Source organism: Squalius cephalus (genome assembly GCF_949319135.1).
Source record: "Squalius cephalus genome assembly, chromosome: 9".
Classification (NCBI taxonomy): domain Eukaryota; kingdom Metazoa; phylum Chordata; class Actinopteri; order Cypriniformes; family Leuciscidae; genus Squalius; species Squalius cephalus.
The window spans coordinates 14867377-14887070 of NC_137130.1; the positions used below are offsets into that span (position 1 = coordinate 14867377).

The 19694-nt window shown below is 37.8% G+C and overlaps 1 long non-coding RNA gene across 4 annotated transcripts in view; it reads right to left on the minus strand.

Annotated features, from left to right (window-relative positions):
- Positions 1–19694, minus strand: part of LOC307164325 — a 46288-nt gene that overhangs the window by 4921 nt on the left and 21673 nt on the right. For 2 of the 4 annotated variants that reach the window (XR_013822259.1, XR_013822260.1), the window contains exons 1-2: positions 567–1248; positions 302–433 (exon numbers count right to left, since the gene is read on the minus strand). This is a non-coding gene — a long non-coding RNA (uncharacterized lncRNA). Of the gene's footprint in view, positions 1–50; positions 434–566; positions 1249–5401; positions 5657–19694 lie in introns of those variants that run through there. The other 2 variants (XR_013822262.1, XR_013822261.1) reach the window with 2 other exon arrangements.

Genomic DNA, 19694 nt, shown 5'->3' on the forward strand with positions numbered 1-19694 from the left:
GCAACGGCCCTTCCACCACACACACACACACACACACACACACACACACACACACACGTACATCCAAAAACAGTGAGTTCCTGGATCTTCATGGTAGGTAAGAATTTGCAACAGCCGCGACGTATCAAAAAAGGCCTAATCTGTTATTGCCAGAGCTGACAGCTAACTGACAACACCTAGTCTTTATAAACACACACATCAGTGCCGATGCCCCTGTGACGGAATGACAGACGTGAGATGAGTCATTTGAGGTGGCTAGAAGAATAGACGTGTGTTGGTGTGTGTATGAAACTCTCCTCACCTTGACCAGCCCACGCGCATGGGGGCACGACACTGACCTTGGCATCTTGGCGATTAATTTGCCCCTGATCTTGTCTCCCATGGTTTGAGTAGCATGTGTGTCAGGTCCGATGAAGGTGACACCTTCTGCTGCCTGCCGAGATAATAAAGGCTTTACCTTTACAGCTCAAGCATATCAGGTAGAAGCAGAGCATGTTCACTCGCGTGTAAATATGCGTGTGTGAGTGTAGGTGGGCAAAGAAATTCCACTATATGCTCATTCCTACCCATTTTCTTCAGAGGAGTTCATCGTCATGCGAACAAAGCTGGAGATATTAGCTTGAAACAGAGTGGTGGGTACCGTGGCAGACTTCCGGGCCCATCTAGATCAGAGAACAGTGTGAAGTGAATGGTTAATTACAGCCTGACGCCTCGAAGAGACTCTGAGCTGAGGAAGGCAGGCCGGTGGAAATGTGATCTGCACACTGAAGATGAAACTGTGGAGAACACAATGTCTGTCTGCTAATTTCTGCGTGGATGATCTTGCACTCGGACATCCCCACTGCATTTCGGAGGTCATACGGACTGAGAGGAAGTTATACTGTAAATATAAAAATTGACATTACAAGATTACCAAATTACAAAATTATGGCCCGGTTTCACAGACAGGGCTTAGATTAAGCCAGGATTAGGCCTTAGTTCGATTAGGGCATTTGAGTAGCTTTTATAAATGTGACTTAGAAAAAAAAACATTACTGGTGTGCATCTTGAGACAAAACAATGGCACTGACATATTTTAAGATATATCAGTGCAAGTTGCTTTAAGTTAAAACAGCTCAAACATGCATTTTAGTTTGAGACTATGCTTAAGCCTTGTCTGTGAAACTGGGGGTAAATACAAGGAATATTTATTTATTTGATTTGTTTACTTAACAGGGAATGCGGAATAATATTGCTACAATTTCAAGCAGCCGATGCTATATATAGAGGCTTCTAGCCGAAGGCTTATTTGCAGCCCCAGTCCCTGGTGAGACTAATAATACATAATAATAAAAATAATAATAATAATAACAACAAGAAGCTGAGACTATCTGCAACCATCAATGTGCATTTCAATGTGCTCAACTCTGTTTGCATTTTCAGTTCAACTGGTAAACTGTTCCAAAGCAGTGCACATTTAACTAAAATAAGGACTGTGCAAATTTAGTTTTTCTCTTCTATACAATGCAATTCTGATTTGTTGCACCTCTTGTAGTGATCCCCTTATTACTCTGTTTGGATATTAATTGATATATGATATCTGGAGCAAGATTGTTTATATTAAAAACATTTTAATAAGAGACTAATTTATAACTTTTTCAAAACTAACAAACTATGTTTTTGTAAAATATTACAATGATGCCATCTAATTTATTTCTTGTCCAAAAAGTTAAGTGTTTGTTTATAAAAAGATCTAACAGGTTTAATAGTCATTTAATACCAGATTATTTTTGTATTGTTGACGACAGGAGTGATTTCAAAACTCACTGTGTTTTATATTATAAAGAAATATTATCCAGAACTATTACACACAGTAAGAAATTAATACAGTATATAATTTTTTCTATGATGATGATTTTTTTATTGATTATTAATTAATAAATGAATAAATATCATTATTAATATTATTTACACATAATTAATATTATTCGCAATTTTATATTAGTTACAGTATATACACACATTTTATATTTATATTATTTTTAACATTCCCAGAGAAACAATGTCTTCTGCTTCCCACAACAGCGCAGACTTTAGCCAACCGTGATGTTGTGACATCTTACAAATTAACCACAATTAAAAGTTCATGCTCTCCAAAATGTCACTCACTTTCCCTTCACAGGTCTCTATTTACTTAAAACAAACCAGAGAGGGGCTGGAGGGGGTGACAGGAGCTGTTCTTCCACTGAAAACAGGTGTTTTACTGCCAATGACTGTGAACAACCACATTGCAGCACACTCTGGCATTTGTGTGTCAGTGTGTGTGTGTGTGTGTGTGTGTGTGTGTGTGTGTGTGTGTGTGTGTGTGTGTGTGTGTGTGTGTGTAAACTGTGTCCAACACCACTGTTATCATGCCATTGAGGCCCTGCAGAGGAGGATACGTGCCCCCTCCCCAACACACAACCTTTACTTTAACTCACTTTTCCCTCATCCCCATTTACTACAGACTCGTAACATAATAAAGGGAACCTGGAGAAGTAATCCTCAGAAATCTGCTTTCCTCTCTCGACTGCTCCTTCAGGCAATACAGCACGAGAAAACACTTCATTTGAATTCTTAAACTGTACAAACTGTGAATGAGCTCCTTTTAGCTGCAAATGTCATTACATCTCCATTTCCAGGGGAGAGCAGTAGGGGAAAAGAGGCTCTCTCACATTCATGACAAACCCTTTTAAATAGGGCACAATGGGGCAAAGGGGCTGATGAACCCCCCACCCTCAAAAGGCAGGGGCCATAATATCAAATGTATTTACCTGGCACTTATATTGCAAATGGGGTTCTTTGCTCTTACTCCACAAAACAAACACACACTCTCGAGTGGCGCTGACCCTTTTGAGTGCACTTGTATCACTGTCTCTTAAGAATTTAAAAGGGTGAAAAATGAAAATTTGGTCATAATTTACTGACCACCACGTTGCTCCAAAAATGTATGAATTTCTTTCTTCTATAGAACATAAAAGATATTTTGAGAGAGTTTTTTTTTTTTTTTTTTTTTTTCTTTCATATTATGGAAGTCAATGGTTGCCAAAATGTTTGGGTTACCAACATTCTTCAAAACATGTTTTTTTTTTAGAAAAAAGAAAGTCATACAGGTTTGAATCAACATGAGGGTGATTAAATGATGACAAATTTTTCATTTGGGGTGAACTAAACCTTTAAACCATGAATTGTGTCATGTTTAAAATAAATAACAAAAGTAGAAACTCTCTGTGATCATGTTTTTTTTTTCACTGCTGAAAGTCTTTATTCTTAAGAAACGGTCGGAAAATCCATTCAAGACTGGTGTGTGCTTGTCACAATGACATGTGAGGTGTCCGTCCATATTCACAAACAGCAGTGAGAAACATTAAACATGACATGAGAGAAATCTTGACAATCCAAAAAGCCGCAAAACACAAGCACAACATCTTGCGGGAAACCAGCCAAACCAAACATGGCATATGGCAGCCATTAAAGTGATCCGGCATCAGAGCCGACTTCAGCCATTAAAAAAGCCACACACAGTATTTCTGCTTGATCATGTCACTTTAGCAGATCTAATTGGCTACGTTCTGTCCATGTTTCACAGCAACAGTAAACCACACTTCCCAGCCGGTCCCTTTCATCTCAGCAGAATTACATTAGCGCAGCTGTGTTCGACAGAGGCCGCAACACATCACGACAGCTAAGAACACTCGGAATGATTAGAAAAGCAATAAATCCCAGCTTTCACGAGCTGTGCATTAGCACGTTATGATATTTAAAATCAGAGCCTCATCACTGTCAGCCGTCAGATGGCATTTGAACGCAAGTCTAGGTATTTTGAAAATTATGAAATGTGAAATTTGAGGTTCAGGTTTTCAGATAGCCCATTTTCTGAGCTACGTTGTGAATTAGCACATGCTAGCAGGCAGTCAGGGGCTGAGACGATTAGCGATGCATTGATATTCCCTGAGTGTACGTCCATTCACGACTTCACTCTGTTCACCCTGGTAGCGATCGGATCAAAGGAAACTTTCCTCGAAGCACATCTGATCAAACTCCGCCGTGCTTCAATCATACACAGCCACATTTGTATTCCAACAGTCATTCTACTCAAAGATGCTATTTACAATACTATACTTGTAAACCAGCACAACTGTAGGACTTAAAATGTATTTAAAATCACAAGTTCTATATATACATATATATATATATATATATATATATATATATATATTGAGTCGTTTCTAGATGGAAATCGCCAAATAGCCAGTCATTCAGTGAATCTGAATAGGGCAACACACACACACAAACACACTCACACATGTTTGACTACCACTGAGCCTGGCACAAAAAAGGAGAAAAAAATGGCAAAGATTAACTTATTGAGGTCTCCATTGCCATAGCAACACAGAATAGTTTTGATGCGTCTCCCTTCACAGTCAATGAGGTTTGAACGTCTCACGGAGCAGATAGCTTTTCCGTGGCTTGTTACTAAGGGGGCTATTTAATGCAGATACTGCTGTGCGTCTGAGCACAGATGGCTGAATACTCGAGCATGGCCACTTTGAAGAGAGCTCCCGTCCACATTTTCAGGGGGCCGCTTTGCAACATTGATCTGAAAGGGGGGAATGGTTGTTAATAATGAATAAATCAACAATGGGGAGAATAGCCCAGGCAGAAGCAGTTAAAATGGAATAGCGTATGACTCTGGAGTGATGCAGCGGATTAAAACATGATGGTTGTCATCGCTCGCTGTACGATCGGGCCGTAGTGATATGACACACCAGAATCAAGTAAATATGGGTTTGGGAGAGATTCTAATCAAGCGGACATCATCTTAATTGAGCTGTCTGTCAAACTGAATACTGTTGTTCTGTTTTTTGTCACGGCATATTACCGTATTACTCGTAGAAGCATGCTCGTACTGGACAGCGTAACGGCTTCGTTTAGTCGCTCTGGCTGTGGGTTTGGCCCATTCAAAATAGTGCTCGCTAGCTGTCATGGAATAGTAGCTGAATATTTTATTTCCTCTTTTTGCGGTTTATTTTTTAATATTGTATGAGCAGGGAGAAATGTAAGAGAACAAAAATCTCCCTCACATTTTTTGAGTAAACAACGTGCTCATTAACATGCTAATTTTCTCAGCAGGAATATGAAAAGTTGTGCAAAATACACTCCATTTGCAAAAACACTTCCGTCCTCACAAAAGAATTTAATTACGCCGTAGGACACGAGCCATTCAGTGCGCACCGGCAGCACTGAGACAAAACAGACACACACCAAGCATATATCCAAAACATAGCAAACACCTGCCCTCACTGAAAATCCCCACACCTGTGAATGTTGCTGTGTGAACATCCATGTCTGACACGTTTTCCGCGGTTGTTCATACACGCACCTGAAGATATTGTTGACCCTGTGGCAGTGCCGCCACCCCTTTCCCGTCGCTCGGGCCTATCCCCCCGACGCTGAAGGACGTGGCCGACAGGTGAGTGTAAACAATTCATCACTACTGTGACACCTCCACATCTGCCAGGCACAACAGGGCCAGGGAAGCTGTCAGTCACCTCAGCCAGCCTGACTCCCCTCAGCCTCGCTGGAGCAGGACCACTATTACAAGCAGATGTTTCCTTTTATGAAAGCCGCATGCAAGACTTTCAGACCCCTTGGAGACCTATAGGAGATCATAATAAATATCATTATTGCATAGATTTACCAAATATCTACACAAATATAAAGTAACACAATATAATACATAATATGTTTTGCTTGAATATACCGTTTCTGATAGTAGATTTAACTTTTTTTTTTGCAGTTTGCAGTTTGTAGATATGAAAAACACAGAAAGTTTAAAATCATGTATATAAAGGGACCATACATTTAAGAAGCACAAGCTATCAAATATATGCAATAATAATAATAACACCATCAAAATGATTATTATTATTCATTAGCTGTTGTTAAAATTATTGTAATTATTATTATGTAATTTCTTAGGAACAGTTGTTCAGATTCTATAGCATTAATAAAACAAATACAATCAACAAACATATACATTTGTCCTATTGTATTTATTTTTATTAATATTACAGTATTTTTTTAGCTAAACTATGCCTACATAATCATATTCTAAAAATATTGAAATAATAATAAGTGAATCAAGTAACATCTAGTTTGTCTATAACTTTAGTAGGTCAGTCGGCGGCTGAATGTATTCTATCTCTGAAAGACATCGACCTCTGCTTGATATGAAAAGCTCTCAATTACAAGTGTCACTTTGTGATGGCCACCATTGTCTAAATACACATAGAGGCCTGAAGGAAAAAGCACCTACAGTGCTGGAACTGTGGCAGGGTAGTATTTTCATACGAATGAGGCTGACTAACAGGTGATGAGTGTCAGACCCACAAGTGGCCCATTGTCACACAGAACAAGGACAATATGAAGCTGAGTTGTTCCATGCCCTCTCCAGCAGGGGCTGGGATCATGTGCGACCACAGCCATCCATCACCCAGGCTTTAACAATAACGCAGAGCTATGTCTCCCCATGTACATGTACTGACCCCCAAACCCCCTTAAATACACAATGATATAGTAAGCAAACTAATACAATTACAGGACATTCCAGATACACACCCTCCGTCGTACGCCAACCTCATAATGCACCTTATTCTTACTGTGGCTTTTTTTAAATCAATTTTGATGTAAATCAACCCCACATGGTGGTACAACTCAAACTAGATCACGTACTTAAGTACTATACGACAGATTAACAAAACCATTGGCATCAAGGTCTTACAGGTTGAGAAACTCAAGAGCAAATACTCACAGGGGACTCAATAACAATGCTGGGGTCCTGGTGGGCCACAAAGCCCATCGAGGCCTTTTGTTTCCAGAGGAGGGCTTGCATGACAATTACAGACTGACAAGCAGAGCAGGGGGTCAGAGGAACCTGGGACAAGGCCGTATTGTTCCTCTCCCTGTGCACAAGGTGCACCTCCTTCTTACCGACAGGAAACAGAGAGCCGACTAAGAATAATCTGGGCAGGCCAGAGGGTTTTCAAACCAAATTACAACTAAAAAAGGCCTTCATTTAACAGTAGAGCTTACCTGTTTTGGTTTGGGGTGGAGAGTGGAGGAAGGAGAGAATGAGGCAGGGAGTAAGGGAGAAAGAGACAAAAAAAGATAGAGAAAGCCACTGTGTGAATTAACCCGCCATTTTCCTACTCTTTAAAAGGTAATAATTATGGAAGCAGCTGGAAACTTTTGAGGCTAGAATGAAAAGCTAAAAGCATAGCTCCCATTTGATTTTTGTTTGTTCTGCCTTGAATGGCCATTGGCTGGCCAGCAGAGGGGTTTCATGGTTGCAGGGGGACTGCTCTTCTTTAAGGCTTTTTTTTTTTTCATGCCTCAATTTTTTTTCTTATCTAACACATACAAATTGAAGCAAAAGGAAAGACATGTAAATGTTGTGACATACAGAGGGGACTGCGAGTAAACAGAGGTAGGTGAAAATTGGGCAGGGTGGGGTAAAATCCCCTCAGGTAACAGAGGCAAAGATACCCCTCCCCTTTTTTGGAGATTCGCCCCCATTTCAACAAGCTCGTCAAAATAGCGAATGCGCATATGAAAAGCTGGCATAGATGGTGAGTGTCTGATTATTAACATAAAAGCCAGATATAACAAGTTAACAGCCATGGCCAGGAAACACAAAAGAGCCTCTATTAACTGAATGTTTACAGTTATTTACTGCTACAGAGAGTCCTTTCCTCCTGCTTTTCTCTGGACAATAGATGAAAATGGCCTTTTTAACATATGTCAAGAGCAGTGGTGAGGATTTCCACTACTAAACTGCTGAGGGCTTGACCTGAGTCCAGGTTCCCTTTAGACTGCTGGGAGGTTGGACGGCATACTTGGTTAAGATGTGAGAAGCCAGACCAAATTAACCTAGAAGTCGGGCCATCGGCCAAAGACTGCAGCTGCAGACAACAGGTGTCTCCATCAGGGTTGTGTACCATTCAGAACTAAATTGAGAATGGCTTTCTCTAAATTGAGAAAGTCAATCTCTGAATTTGAATTGAGCTAGCAAATAGGATGTAGAATTGCATAGAATTAGAAGGTAAAATTATAATAAATTGATAGATAGATAGATAGATAGATAGATAGATAGATAGATAGATAGATATTGAACAAAGATAGATAGATATTGAACTACTCTGAAGTAGAAACGTATCTTCAATTTGATAAGATTAGTTTCAAAGCTGCACTTGACAGAACAATCTATGCATTTACCAAGAAAGTATACTCATGCATTAAATATAAAAATATAAACATAATTAGTGTATCAGACTCAATATCATGATATTTTGTGGCAGACAAAAATCTGGCAGTCGTTGGTAACTGCTAGGCCTTTAGGAAAAATCCTTTCATTATATGAATAACTTTTTAAGCTGGTGATTGTCGCGGTTTTCATAAAAGTAAACTAGTTAACTAAAGTTAACTAGCTATAGCCTATGCTTTTGAATCGCTCTCGCGGTACTTTGATATCATAAATCGATCGGTCTGTGCAGCGCAGATTCAAGTCGAACAAGCTTTCACTCGTTTGAGTCGAATTGGAATAGCATCGATCTGAATCGGTTTGCGATTCAGTCTGAGTAATTCATACAGTGACGCTCTGAAATCTTTGGAGTGCTTTCGTATTACGATACTTGGACACAAAGAGATGGCAGGATTGTCCACAGCGCGGCAAATAACGCTAAACATATGCACGTGACGTGAATTACACTGGCATCACTCGCCTCCGAACACATTAATCACGATATGAACATAATAACAACAATCGGATATACAGCTGCGACATGAAAGTGTTAATATATCACGATATAACAGCTAAATATAAGGGTAAATGAACTTACATTCATGTACGCACATTTACCACTCATAGAAGATGGCGGCAGAAACGAAACTGAGAGAAAAACCGTTCTGGCGAAATGCACGTCAGCGCGATGTACGTGCGTAACAGCGTAATACACATTAAAGGGCTACCCATACCAAATATAGAAGGAATTTAGTACACTTATAGTTGTTTATAGAATCAATTATATCACTTAAAATACTAATAAGATACATTATGTATCTTATTAGTATTTTAAGTGATTGATTACTATTGAGCCAATGGCAATTAAATGCACGGATGCATAGTCAGATTAATGAATGAAATAACTGTTCATTATTGGACTCATGCTGCAGCATACGCAGTAGGGGAGAGTGGAGTGAGTTGTGCCAGTTTTTACTCAAAGTGACTTTAAAGTGAGGCCATGACAGTAATGCCTTCAACTTAAGGATGTACATGTATTTCAGGATGTTGTGCATCCCTGAGAATAATAACTTTGGATCTGAAATAAATAGTTTCAGAAATATAGCTTTTGGGAAAAAAGTGGTCTCATGGCACAACTTGCCCCTGGTGCGGGGTAAGTTGTGCCTTTTGGGGAAATATGTTGGGGTAAATTGTGCCAGTGCTTTCTGAAGTAAAACAGAACATTTTACTGTTATGAACCGTATGCTATATGAAAGCAAGACAAATTCAATACAAAATTACTAATTTAAGGTTTATTTAGATATTGTCACCCTGGAATACCATAGCATGCGTTTTTCCTACTATGGTCAATTGCATAGGGATTTTGTATTGAACACAACTCTGGATCACAGTGTCACAGAGACAAGGGGGCGGGCTCATTTTACTCAGACGACCAATCAGTCTCTCAGGATCATTGTGAAGCTATCAAGCTATGCCCTAGCAACCATTTAGAGCACCATAGCAACACAATATATGATATTTGTGAATCATTTCAGGCAAAAAAGGCTTTGGCAATAGATGCCTGTTGACATAGCACTGTCTGTCAATTATGTAACATAAGAATAAAGTTACTAGGCTAATTTCTAAACATCCTATTGTGACTTAGCCTCTTAAAAACTGAATAAAACTTCTCTTTATTAACATAGTGCAAACTCAAAACTGAAATCAGTGTTACCTAAATTAATCAAATAACAGGTAGGCCTAAGTCAAACACTGATGAGGCCAGCCCATCTCCTCACTTCTCAAGATTATCCCCTGTGAGTATGTAGGTCTCTAGGTGGTCTGGATCTGGCACAACTTACCCCATGCCCTTTGGCACAAATCACCCCAGACCCAAAAGTTTGAATAATTAGCATGATCCAGCAGTTAAGAGCTAACATCATGCTAACTGTATAGACTCATTGTGTAGCCTACTAAAGCACTAAAACATGTGTGAAATGTTTTCAAACTTGTCTATAATTGTCCAGACACTACAATCAAAAAACCTTAATCATAGAAAATTTACTTTGAAAGGGAAAAAACAGTTTTTTGCACTAAAATTTGCTTAACTCTCATGCCATGTATCTCTCTTCTTTGGAGGATGAGTAAAATTGATTGCTTTTCAAAATTATGTGGTCACATGACCAAATTATTCTATGGTTTTCCAGAACAAGGGGTGGAACTACTTCCCCCCCTGGCACAAATCACCCCACTCTCCCCTATGCCTACTGTAAATATAGAGTTACCATTCACACGTTTGCCCTGTGATAGGCTACAATTTATCTCTATAACTATTTTCTAAATTCTGTGCACATATTTTATACTTACATCATGCTCGATCAATATTATCATCACATATTTTACATATTTAACTGTAGTTACTACAAACAATTTAATATAGCTATATTTTATATGTAGTAAAATACTGTATGTGCTGCTTATAAACACCAGACAGATAATGATTTATGAAACAGATGCTCTTTACTCATCTCTCACTTGCACAAAATAAATGCAGTAATACTAATAGAAAGCATAGAAACGCACAGGTGAAATACACTGAAAATAATAAGCATTTAAAAATTTGGTCGGTTGAAGTCTATCCCTCCGGATCTTCTGCATCCACTCAGTCCGTACCGCAGCGTCAACGGGGAATACATGAATGCTGACTTCTTTGTTGTAACGTGACGAAACGGTACACAACAATGAAGTGCTGAGGCTGTCACCCTCTGAAAGCCAAGTCGCTTCTCTTGAATCCTAAAAACACTCATTGTGAAAATGTTTCTCTCTGGTAATGGAACTCGGTCGCTGTTGTCTCTCGCTCTCGCTGTCAGATCACCGGAAGTTTTCACCGGAAGTACTGGCCCACACACTCTTGTGCACGGAGCGAATTGCTTTTCCGTGCATCCTGTCAGCGACGAAGAAGGTTCGACACTTCTACGTGCAGCTTGTTAACGCCCCTGTGCTGCAGGTAAGGCTACATTTTCCTACCACAGAGTATAGGCCTATACCAAAACACTAAACGTTACACCATTACCATGTTTGGGATTGCGTGCACTCTATTTGATAAGTTGTAACTTTGTTTATTATCGGTCGTCATTACTCGCATAAGTTGTGCTTTATACTTAAAGGAAGAAACTGACTTTTGGGGACTTTTAATACCTTGTTATTTGTACACACTGTGACTATACAAATCACAACATGAAAATAGGAAAATGTTGGCGTTATTTTTTCACTTATTGGGAGCAGTATGCTAGCTGGAGCCGTTTACCTCCAGTCTTTGTGCTAAGCTAGGCTAGCTGTTGGTGCGTCAGACAGAGTTACAGCACACACAGAGATGAAAAGGGTATGTATGGACTTATCTAACTCTGGGGGATACGGTGAATAAGCTAAAGTCACAAATAGTCGGTGTCTTCCTTTAAGTATAAAGCACAACTTATGCGAGTAATGTGACGGACTGCTGATATTTACTATGCCATGATGCACTTCGCCACTTCTGACGTCATAAATTTCGTAAATTGCATTAGGGGCAAGTACACTGCATATGGCAATTTGGCCGGAAGCTAGAATTTGACTTTGTAACATGTTAAAAATTTATATTTTTCTTACACAAACTCATCGTTTTGCTTCAGAAGGCTTCTATTAACCCATGGGAGCCATTTGGAGTTCGTTTACGATGGATGGATGCACATTTTTGAGCTTCAATCTGTTGGTTGCAATCTACTGCCATTATAAAACTGGGAAGAGCCAGAATATTTTTTGATATATACTCCCATTATTCGTCTGAAAGAAGAACATCATATACACCTAGGGTGGCTTGAGGGTGAGTAAATCATGGGCTAATTTTCATTTTAAAGTGAACTAGGCCTAATCCTTTAATGTGCATGTAGGATTTTCCAAATTTTGCGGTCAGACCTTTTTTTAACTCAATGGTTGATTGATTGATATCTGTGATGTTTGCTATATTTAAGTCAACATAAAATGGAAGTTGCAAAGGTCTTTTCTTCACTATTGAGATGTGTATCTGAGTGAAATGGCTTTTCAAACAAAACAAAATGTAGGGCAGGCCTCAGGACTTTATTTTGTCTATCAGGAATTAATTGTATTGTTGTCAGCCATTTGGATTGTTGTGGTTTGCTATTGCTGTGATCTCATGTGATTGACAGTTTGTCTTTCTCTCGTGTCGAAAAACACATCACTAGAGAAGAGATGTCATTGCAAGAGGAAGGGGGTGATATGTTAATTCCATAGTGTTTTCAATAGGAAAATACAAGCTTCAAATGTGATTTGAGTTTCAGATAACAAATGTTTTGGACCCCATTTACACCTGTATTTAGAGCTGACCACTTGAGATTGGATCACCCAAAACGGACGATAATACAATATGTAAATGGACCTAAACCACTAGTTTTTTTTTTCCAACCTGTTAACCAACAGTTGAAGGCAAACCTTGGGCAGCCTTACCACCATAATAGTGCTTGTGGTTTGAACAACACAGCATGTACTCCATTAGGAAAAGATTTGACTCTTGTTAGTAGGAATGTTTAGCAAGCAAGTGACCTTGTATTTGACTAGGACTATTGTCATTGCAATTGTCTTATGATTGGTGTTACCAGTCAGGCCATTGACTTCATGAACACAAGAATTGATGAGCCATTTTCGTTTTGTAAGTGTAGTTTATTGGGTATAGCCACAGCTAAATGTTAAATAGAATGACTCATGGGAAAGCATACAAATAGAGCCTCTACTCCTTTGCTACTCCACATCTTCAGGTCATCGGATGAAAGAAGCACCGGTGAGCTCTGAGATAAAAGATAAAGATGACAGAGCTCTTTAGTGCCCTGTTAAAAAGAAAAGAGAACAAGACGCCACTCATCCTCACCAGGCCAGCTTCATTTGCTTAATGGCACACAGCTTGACTAGGACCAGCTCCCCTAATAATGCTCTAACAGTGCAACAAGGCAAGAACTAAGATATGGAAAAATTGAAATTCATATAGGCAGGCTGAAAGCATCTCAGCATTGATCTAGACTCAGCATGGGTAAAAAGCTGTGCTCCTTTAATCAGGGCAGGCCAGGAGCCTTTGGCTGCACAGAGGTCCCTCTCAAGATAAGCCTGTCCTACTGTACAGCTAGCTGAGATGAGGAAGAGAGAGAGTGAAGCCTGGGGGCCTGAGCAGAGAGGAGAACCAGGACTGAATCTCAAATCAACTCATTACTCCCTACCTGCTGCACCTTTGTCGTGCATGGAGTGTGCATCTGTATTCAAGCACCATTGCAGGACCACAGTAATTATTATTATTATTATTTTTTATTTTTTTTCCTAACCAGGGAACAAATGTGATGTTCCTTTTGTTTTGGGCTAAAGGCACTAATATTCTTTTTCTTTTCTATTCACTTATTAAAAATGAATTTTCCATGTATACAATGACTTGAATACACCTCTTCTAAGATTTAGATTTTTTTTTTTTTTTTTATTAATTTAAATATTTTTTGGTGCAAGTCAAAATGTCAAGGTGATACAACTTTTCTGATATAATAATGAAAAAAAAACTTTATTAATAGGTTCTGGTTGTAAAATGTCATGTTGTGTGACTCCCCAATAACTTGAGGGAAGAAAAATATATTTATGAATTGATGGAATACATTTTGCAATTTACATATTGATTAATGACTAATGATTAAAATGATATTTTAAATAGTCATTACATAATTTTTTTCTTAACTTATGAAAATTTGAATGTTTTTCAAAACCAACATGAATACAAAGAGTACATGTTTTATACTAGATTTTCTTAATTTTTAAATATTTTTATTTTATTTTATGTCATTGACCCTTGTGTCCTTTTGACCAATTTTCTGTTAGTTTGGACGAATTGTTCTTTCTTTCCTCCTTATGACCCTTCCTATTTCTTTTTTCTCCTCTGCATGTGTGCAAATGAAGTTTTCAACCTGGCAATCACACCTTTAATTAAATTAAAACAAAAGGTGCTAAGGCTGTTGATTGTCATGGCAGAGGACGAAGGAGGGGAGGAGAGGGTTGCAGAATGCAATGAATATCAATGTGTGATGAATGACTGGGCTCCCCCAGCTGTCATCTAAAATAAATGAACGTGAATATTCAACTCTTTCCCCTCCACTTAGCTTCCATTTAGCTCTGATGACATTTCATTAGCTTGTCCCATGGTGCTGTGAAACGATAAGTGATCCGCGGAAAGCTGTTTCGCCTTCATGTTTATTCTAAAACAATACTGACTCCGTTCTGCCACGCATTTCCTTTTCTTCCTTAGTTTTGGCGTACGTCCTCACGACCAGCACAGATCAAAGTTTGTGTCATTTTGCTGAGTGTTTTAATTTGTATCGAATTGATTAGCAGAACAGACCTGTCCCTCTGGGACAGAGGGTTTTGCGTTCACTCATTGCAACAGTACTTTGTAATATGTGTAATATTTTGGCATCCAGAGATTCACTACACATGGGGAAAGGAGATTTTAGCCAAGCTTTAATTGAAATCATACAAATCCATGCAGTGCTAGAAAACATTGTTGGACTAGCGTCAGGACTTCAGACTGTGACAAAAATAGCTCTAAATATGACACACACACAAAAAAATCTGCAACAGTAATTGAAAAGCCACTTTGAATGATTCTTGTAAAGCCGTTCTTTTTAATGAGTTCTTCAAACTCACTTGTGAGATAGGGGTTTGAATCAGACACACTGAGTCAGTGAATCATTCAGAGCCATTACTAAGTTTACAACTTCACTACAAGCAAGGAGTTGTATATATTAGAGCTGTCAAGCAATTCATTTTTTTTTTTTTAAATCTAATCAACTACATGATGTGCCGATTAATTAATTGCAAATTAATCACACATCAAATTTGGCTGAGAAATTATCCCCAAAAGATAATTCTAAAGTCATTATTGTGTTGAATGAGAAAAACATCAAATAGACATAAAAAGTAGTTTTAGAAAGAAATATTTGATCTGATTCAACATAAATGTTTAGGCTACAACGGCCTTGATTTTATTTATCTATTTTTTTCCATAAGCTGCGTCTGAATTGTTTTATTACAGACCAGAGATGGTTTGGTTGCCAACATTATTCAAAATATCCTCTTTTATCTTCCGCAAAAGAAAAAAAAGTCATACAGGTTTGAAATGACATGAGGGTGAGTAAATGTAAATAAACAGAATTAAAATTTTTGGGCAAACTATCCCCAAATTATGTTTATTTTTTATTTTTTATAAAGTGATACTTTAAATAAGAAACTAAAACTTCCAGTAGGTGTCAGAAAATGTCTAAATGAGTAAGTCATTGAGTCATTCATTCATTCGATTCGTTCAAACGGCTGATTCATTCAGGAATGAAGTAAATGGCTCTCTTTATGAATGGCCATTAAATAATTGGTTTACCAATTGATTTGCTCAGAATGCGGATTCATTCAAAAATGTGTTGCTCGGAGACGCACAACAGTTCTGCTCTGGCTTTACAGGTAATATTTCTGTTGGCAAAATTGAGACCATAACAAAACAGTAAATACTGTGCCTAAAATAGGCTATAACACAATATTAACTTTGTATTTATTGACCTGTTGTGTAACATCAATATCCCATTTGTACTTGTGCTATTAGGGAAAAAACAGCACTCGAGTGATATTGCTTAACCTTATCATATAATGCAGAGGCAATTTTGCCCTGATATCTTGAATTTTAGGGGCATTCTTTCTAACTGCAATCTATAGAGTGGTGCAGTTATGACGTAAATTTGTAGGCCTAGTTGGGAAGTTTTTAGCACTTCCGGGTTCCAATGAGTTTTCTTTTAATGGGTTTTTGGTTAAATGGCTAAAAGAAGGTCTGTGGTTAACACAAGCTCAAATTACTTTAACGTTTTATTCTACGGCATAAATATATCAGTATTACCCCACTCGTGATTTTTTTTTAAAGCTGTTTTGCGTCTTGAAAAGGTGGTTTCTGACAAGTGGCTAAATGGGGCTACAGAGGCAGTTGTGGAGATTAAACGTCATCACTACGAACTGGTGAACTCCACTTTTACAGCCTTGTTATGCTTGTGATTGTGCTCTTATATACTATTCTAACTCAAACTTTCTGGAAAAATGTTTTTTAGATAAAAACAGAGTTTTCGGAAGCTTAGGAAATTCACGTACAATGAAGTTGTGGGACTGTCGTGTAGTTCGTTTATAGACATCCTTTAGCTTTTTACTTCTGGCGACTGCATTTAGGTTCAAAAGTAATAAAAGTTGTTCATTTGTGAAAATAATCTTGATGGACAAAACGTGTTAAAGTATCATAAACTTTTGTTGATCACAGAGCTTGTTTTTTGCAATAATCCCAAAGCCTGTGGAAAAAAAAAGTTGAGGGAACCAGTGTGATGCTAACTGCCGGTTGTAGGCCTATTTATATATATATATATATATATATATTATACAGTACAGGTCAAAAGTTTGGAAACATTACTATTTTTAATGTTTTTGAAAGAAGTTTCTTCTGCTCATCAAGCCTGCATTTATTTGATCAAAAATACAGAAACAAATGTAATATTGTGATATATTATTACAATTTAAAATAATTGGTTTTCAATTTATTATACTTTAAATTGTCATTTATTTCTGTGATGCAAAGCTGAATTTTCAGGATCATTACTCCAGTCTATCACATGATCCTGTAGAAAACATTCTAATATGATGATTCATTATAAACGTTGGAAACAGTTCTGCTGCTTAATATTTTTTCATAACCTGTGATACTTTTTTAGGATACTTTGATGAATAAAAAGTAAAAAAATTAAAATAAAGAAGCAAATGTTTTAAAATAGAAATCTTTTGTAACAACAATATACACTACTGGTCAGTAATTTGGGGTCAGTAATGTTTTTTCTTTCTTTTTTTTAAATAAATCAATACTTTTATTCAGCAAGGATGTGTTAAATTGATAGAAAGTGATAGTAAAGAAGATTTATATTATTAGAAAATATTTTTTTATTTTGAATAAATGCAGTTCTTTTTAACCTTTTATTCATCAAATATATTAGGCAGCAGAACTGTTTCCAACACTCATAAATCAGATTATTAGAATGATTTCTAAAGGATCATGTGATAGACTGGATGTCACATGTGACACTGAAGACTGGAGTAATGATGCTGAAAATTCAGCTTTGCATCACAGGAATAAATTATTTTTTAAAGTATATTCAAATAGAAAACTATTATTTTAAGTTGTAATAATATTTCACAATATTACAGTTTTTTTTCTGTATTTTTGATCAAATAAATGCAGGCTTGATGAGCAGAAGAAACTTCTTTCAAAAACATAAAAAATAGTAATGTTTCCAAACTTTTCACCTGTACTGTATGTATATATATATATATATATATATATATATATATATATATATTATTTGGAAGTAAGACTGTAAAGTGTGTGACACTATTTTTTTTGTTTTTAGTCTGGCAAATGTAGACCTCTATCTTTTGCAGATGCAAGGTACGCTTGAAAGAGCAGCAAACTGTCTTCTTTCTCTCTTCATTTGCTTTCACCTGCTCTTAGCCTATCCGCTCCACCACACCAATGTCAACACATCCTCTTCATGTCAAGACAGATTGGTGCATTATCCCGATGCTAAGCCTTGCATTTCAATCATTGCTTTCCCATTCCTGCGCCACGTATTGATTTTGATAAAAAACAACTTGCTAATCCAAATAAACAACATCTCAGTGAGCCATTCAAGCTAACAGAAATATTAGCACAGCATGATCCCTTGGCTGGGCTAGCCCAGGGTCTACCAGAGCTCCTGACCTGGCAGGGGGTTGCAGTGGAGGGTGGGGGGCAGTTGTGTGTGTGTGAGGGGGATGCTTTTGCATGAACATCAAACCAGCAGTAGTGGCAGATTCCACTTCATTAATGTGCTATAATTCAATGACTGTCAAATTTGCACATACATTTCTTGGCAGATTTTTATTTTAAGCTATAAATTGAATTCACTGCCTCCCGAATTAAACGGATAGTTCATCCAAAAATGGAAATTCTGTCATCATATACTCACTCTCTTGTCGAGACTTTATTTTCTCTGTTGAACACAAATGTGGATATTCTAACGAATGTTTCAATTTGAGCCCATATGAAAGTCAATGCAACATTGCTAAAACAACATTGAACTATTGATTTTCATCGTATGGACAAAAAAAAAATGGTAAAAATGGATACTGTGACATTTTTCTAAATATCTTTTATGTGCTTCACAGAAGAATGAAAGTACAGGTTTGAAACAACATGTGGTTGAGAAAATGATGATAGAATGTTTAATCTGTCAACTGTCCCTTTAAATTCATGCTCTGATGGGTTGCACCGAAACTAGCCTGACTGGGCCTCTCATTGCCATCTAAAATCAACATTAATCAACTGTGATAGGCCTACATGACCCTCAAACTCGCCTTACTGCTAGATTTACCTCAGACAAATTCAAGTGATGTTAATTTTAAGTTTAGGCCTCTCCCACCTCCTCCCACAGGCCCTTAGCTGCCCCAGTGACCCCTGGGCTAGTTCCACTCACTGCTGCAGGGGAGCGTGTCAGCTTGGGGGCCATCTCGATCACCCCAGCATGCCATGGGGCAGGCAAGGCTCTGCACAGCATGGGAAAGAGAGCGTCCGTGCCGGTTTTAAGGTCATGCTAATTGCCACACTCCTCTGTCGTGCCGTCACTTAGCGGCGGAGGCTGCATTCAGAGTATGGTGCAGGTGTTGGGTGCCCTTTAAACCTTTAATTAAATATCACTGTAAAAGGTTAATGCAGAAAGCCAGGTATTACAGCCTGCAATGAGCGTGCAACCGTAAAACTCTATTCAAGTCTGTTAGCTTGTGAAGGATTGACCTGACGGTTATTTTATCAAATGAAACGGCAAGACGCGTCAGAATAACACCACTATTTTTGTGACATCTAACAGCATTCTTTTAATCTAATGAGAAAAACCCCTGTTTGAATAAACTGTTGCCTGCAGAATTAGATATAATATTCCAGCATAAACGTGTGAACTGGAGCATCTGTATGATTTAGATCAAATATTTTTTGCTGCTATATAAAGAACAATTGTCACCTTTTGATAATCTAATCAGGATTTTGTGTGACCCTTGATAATGAGATCCATCTGCCAATAGCTTACAATAATGCAAGCGAGGAAAAAAAAAATACAAATGCAATACAACTTCTTTCACTAGGCTGAAAAGAGACTTTACCAATTTAGTACATAATTAAAACGTGACAGAAAATAATGCCAAACAATTACGAATTACTAAACCTTCACAAGGGCCATAAATTGCAGACTAAGTAAAGAGAGAAACGAGACAA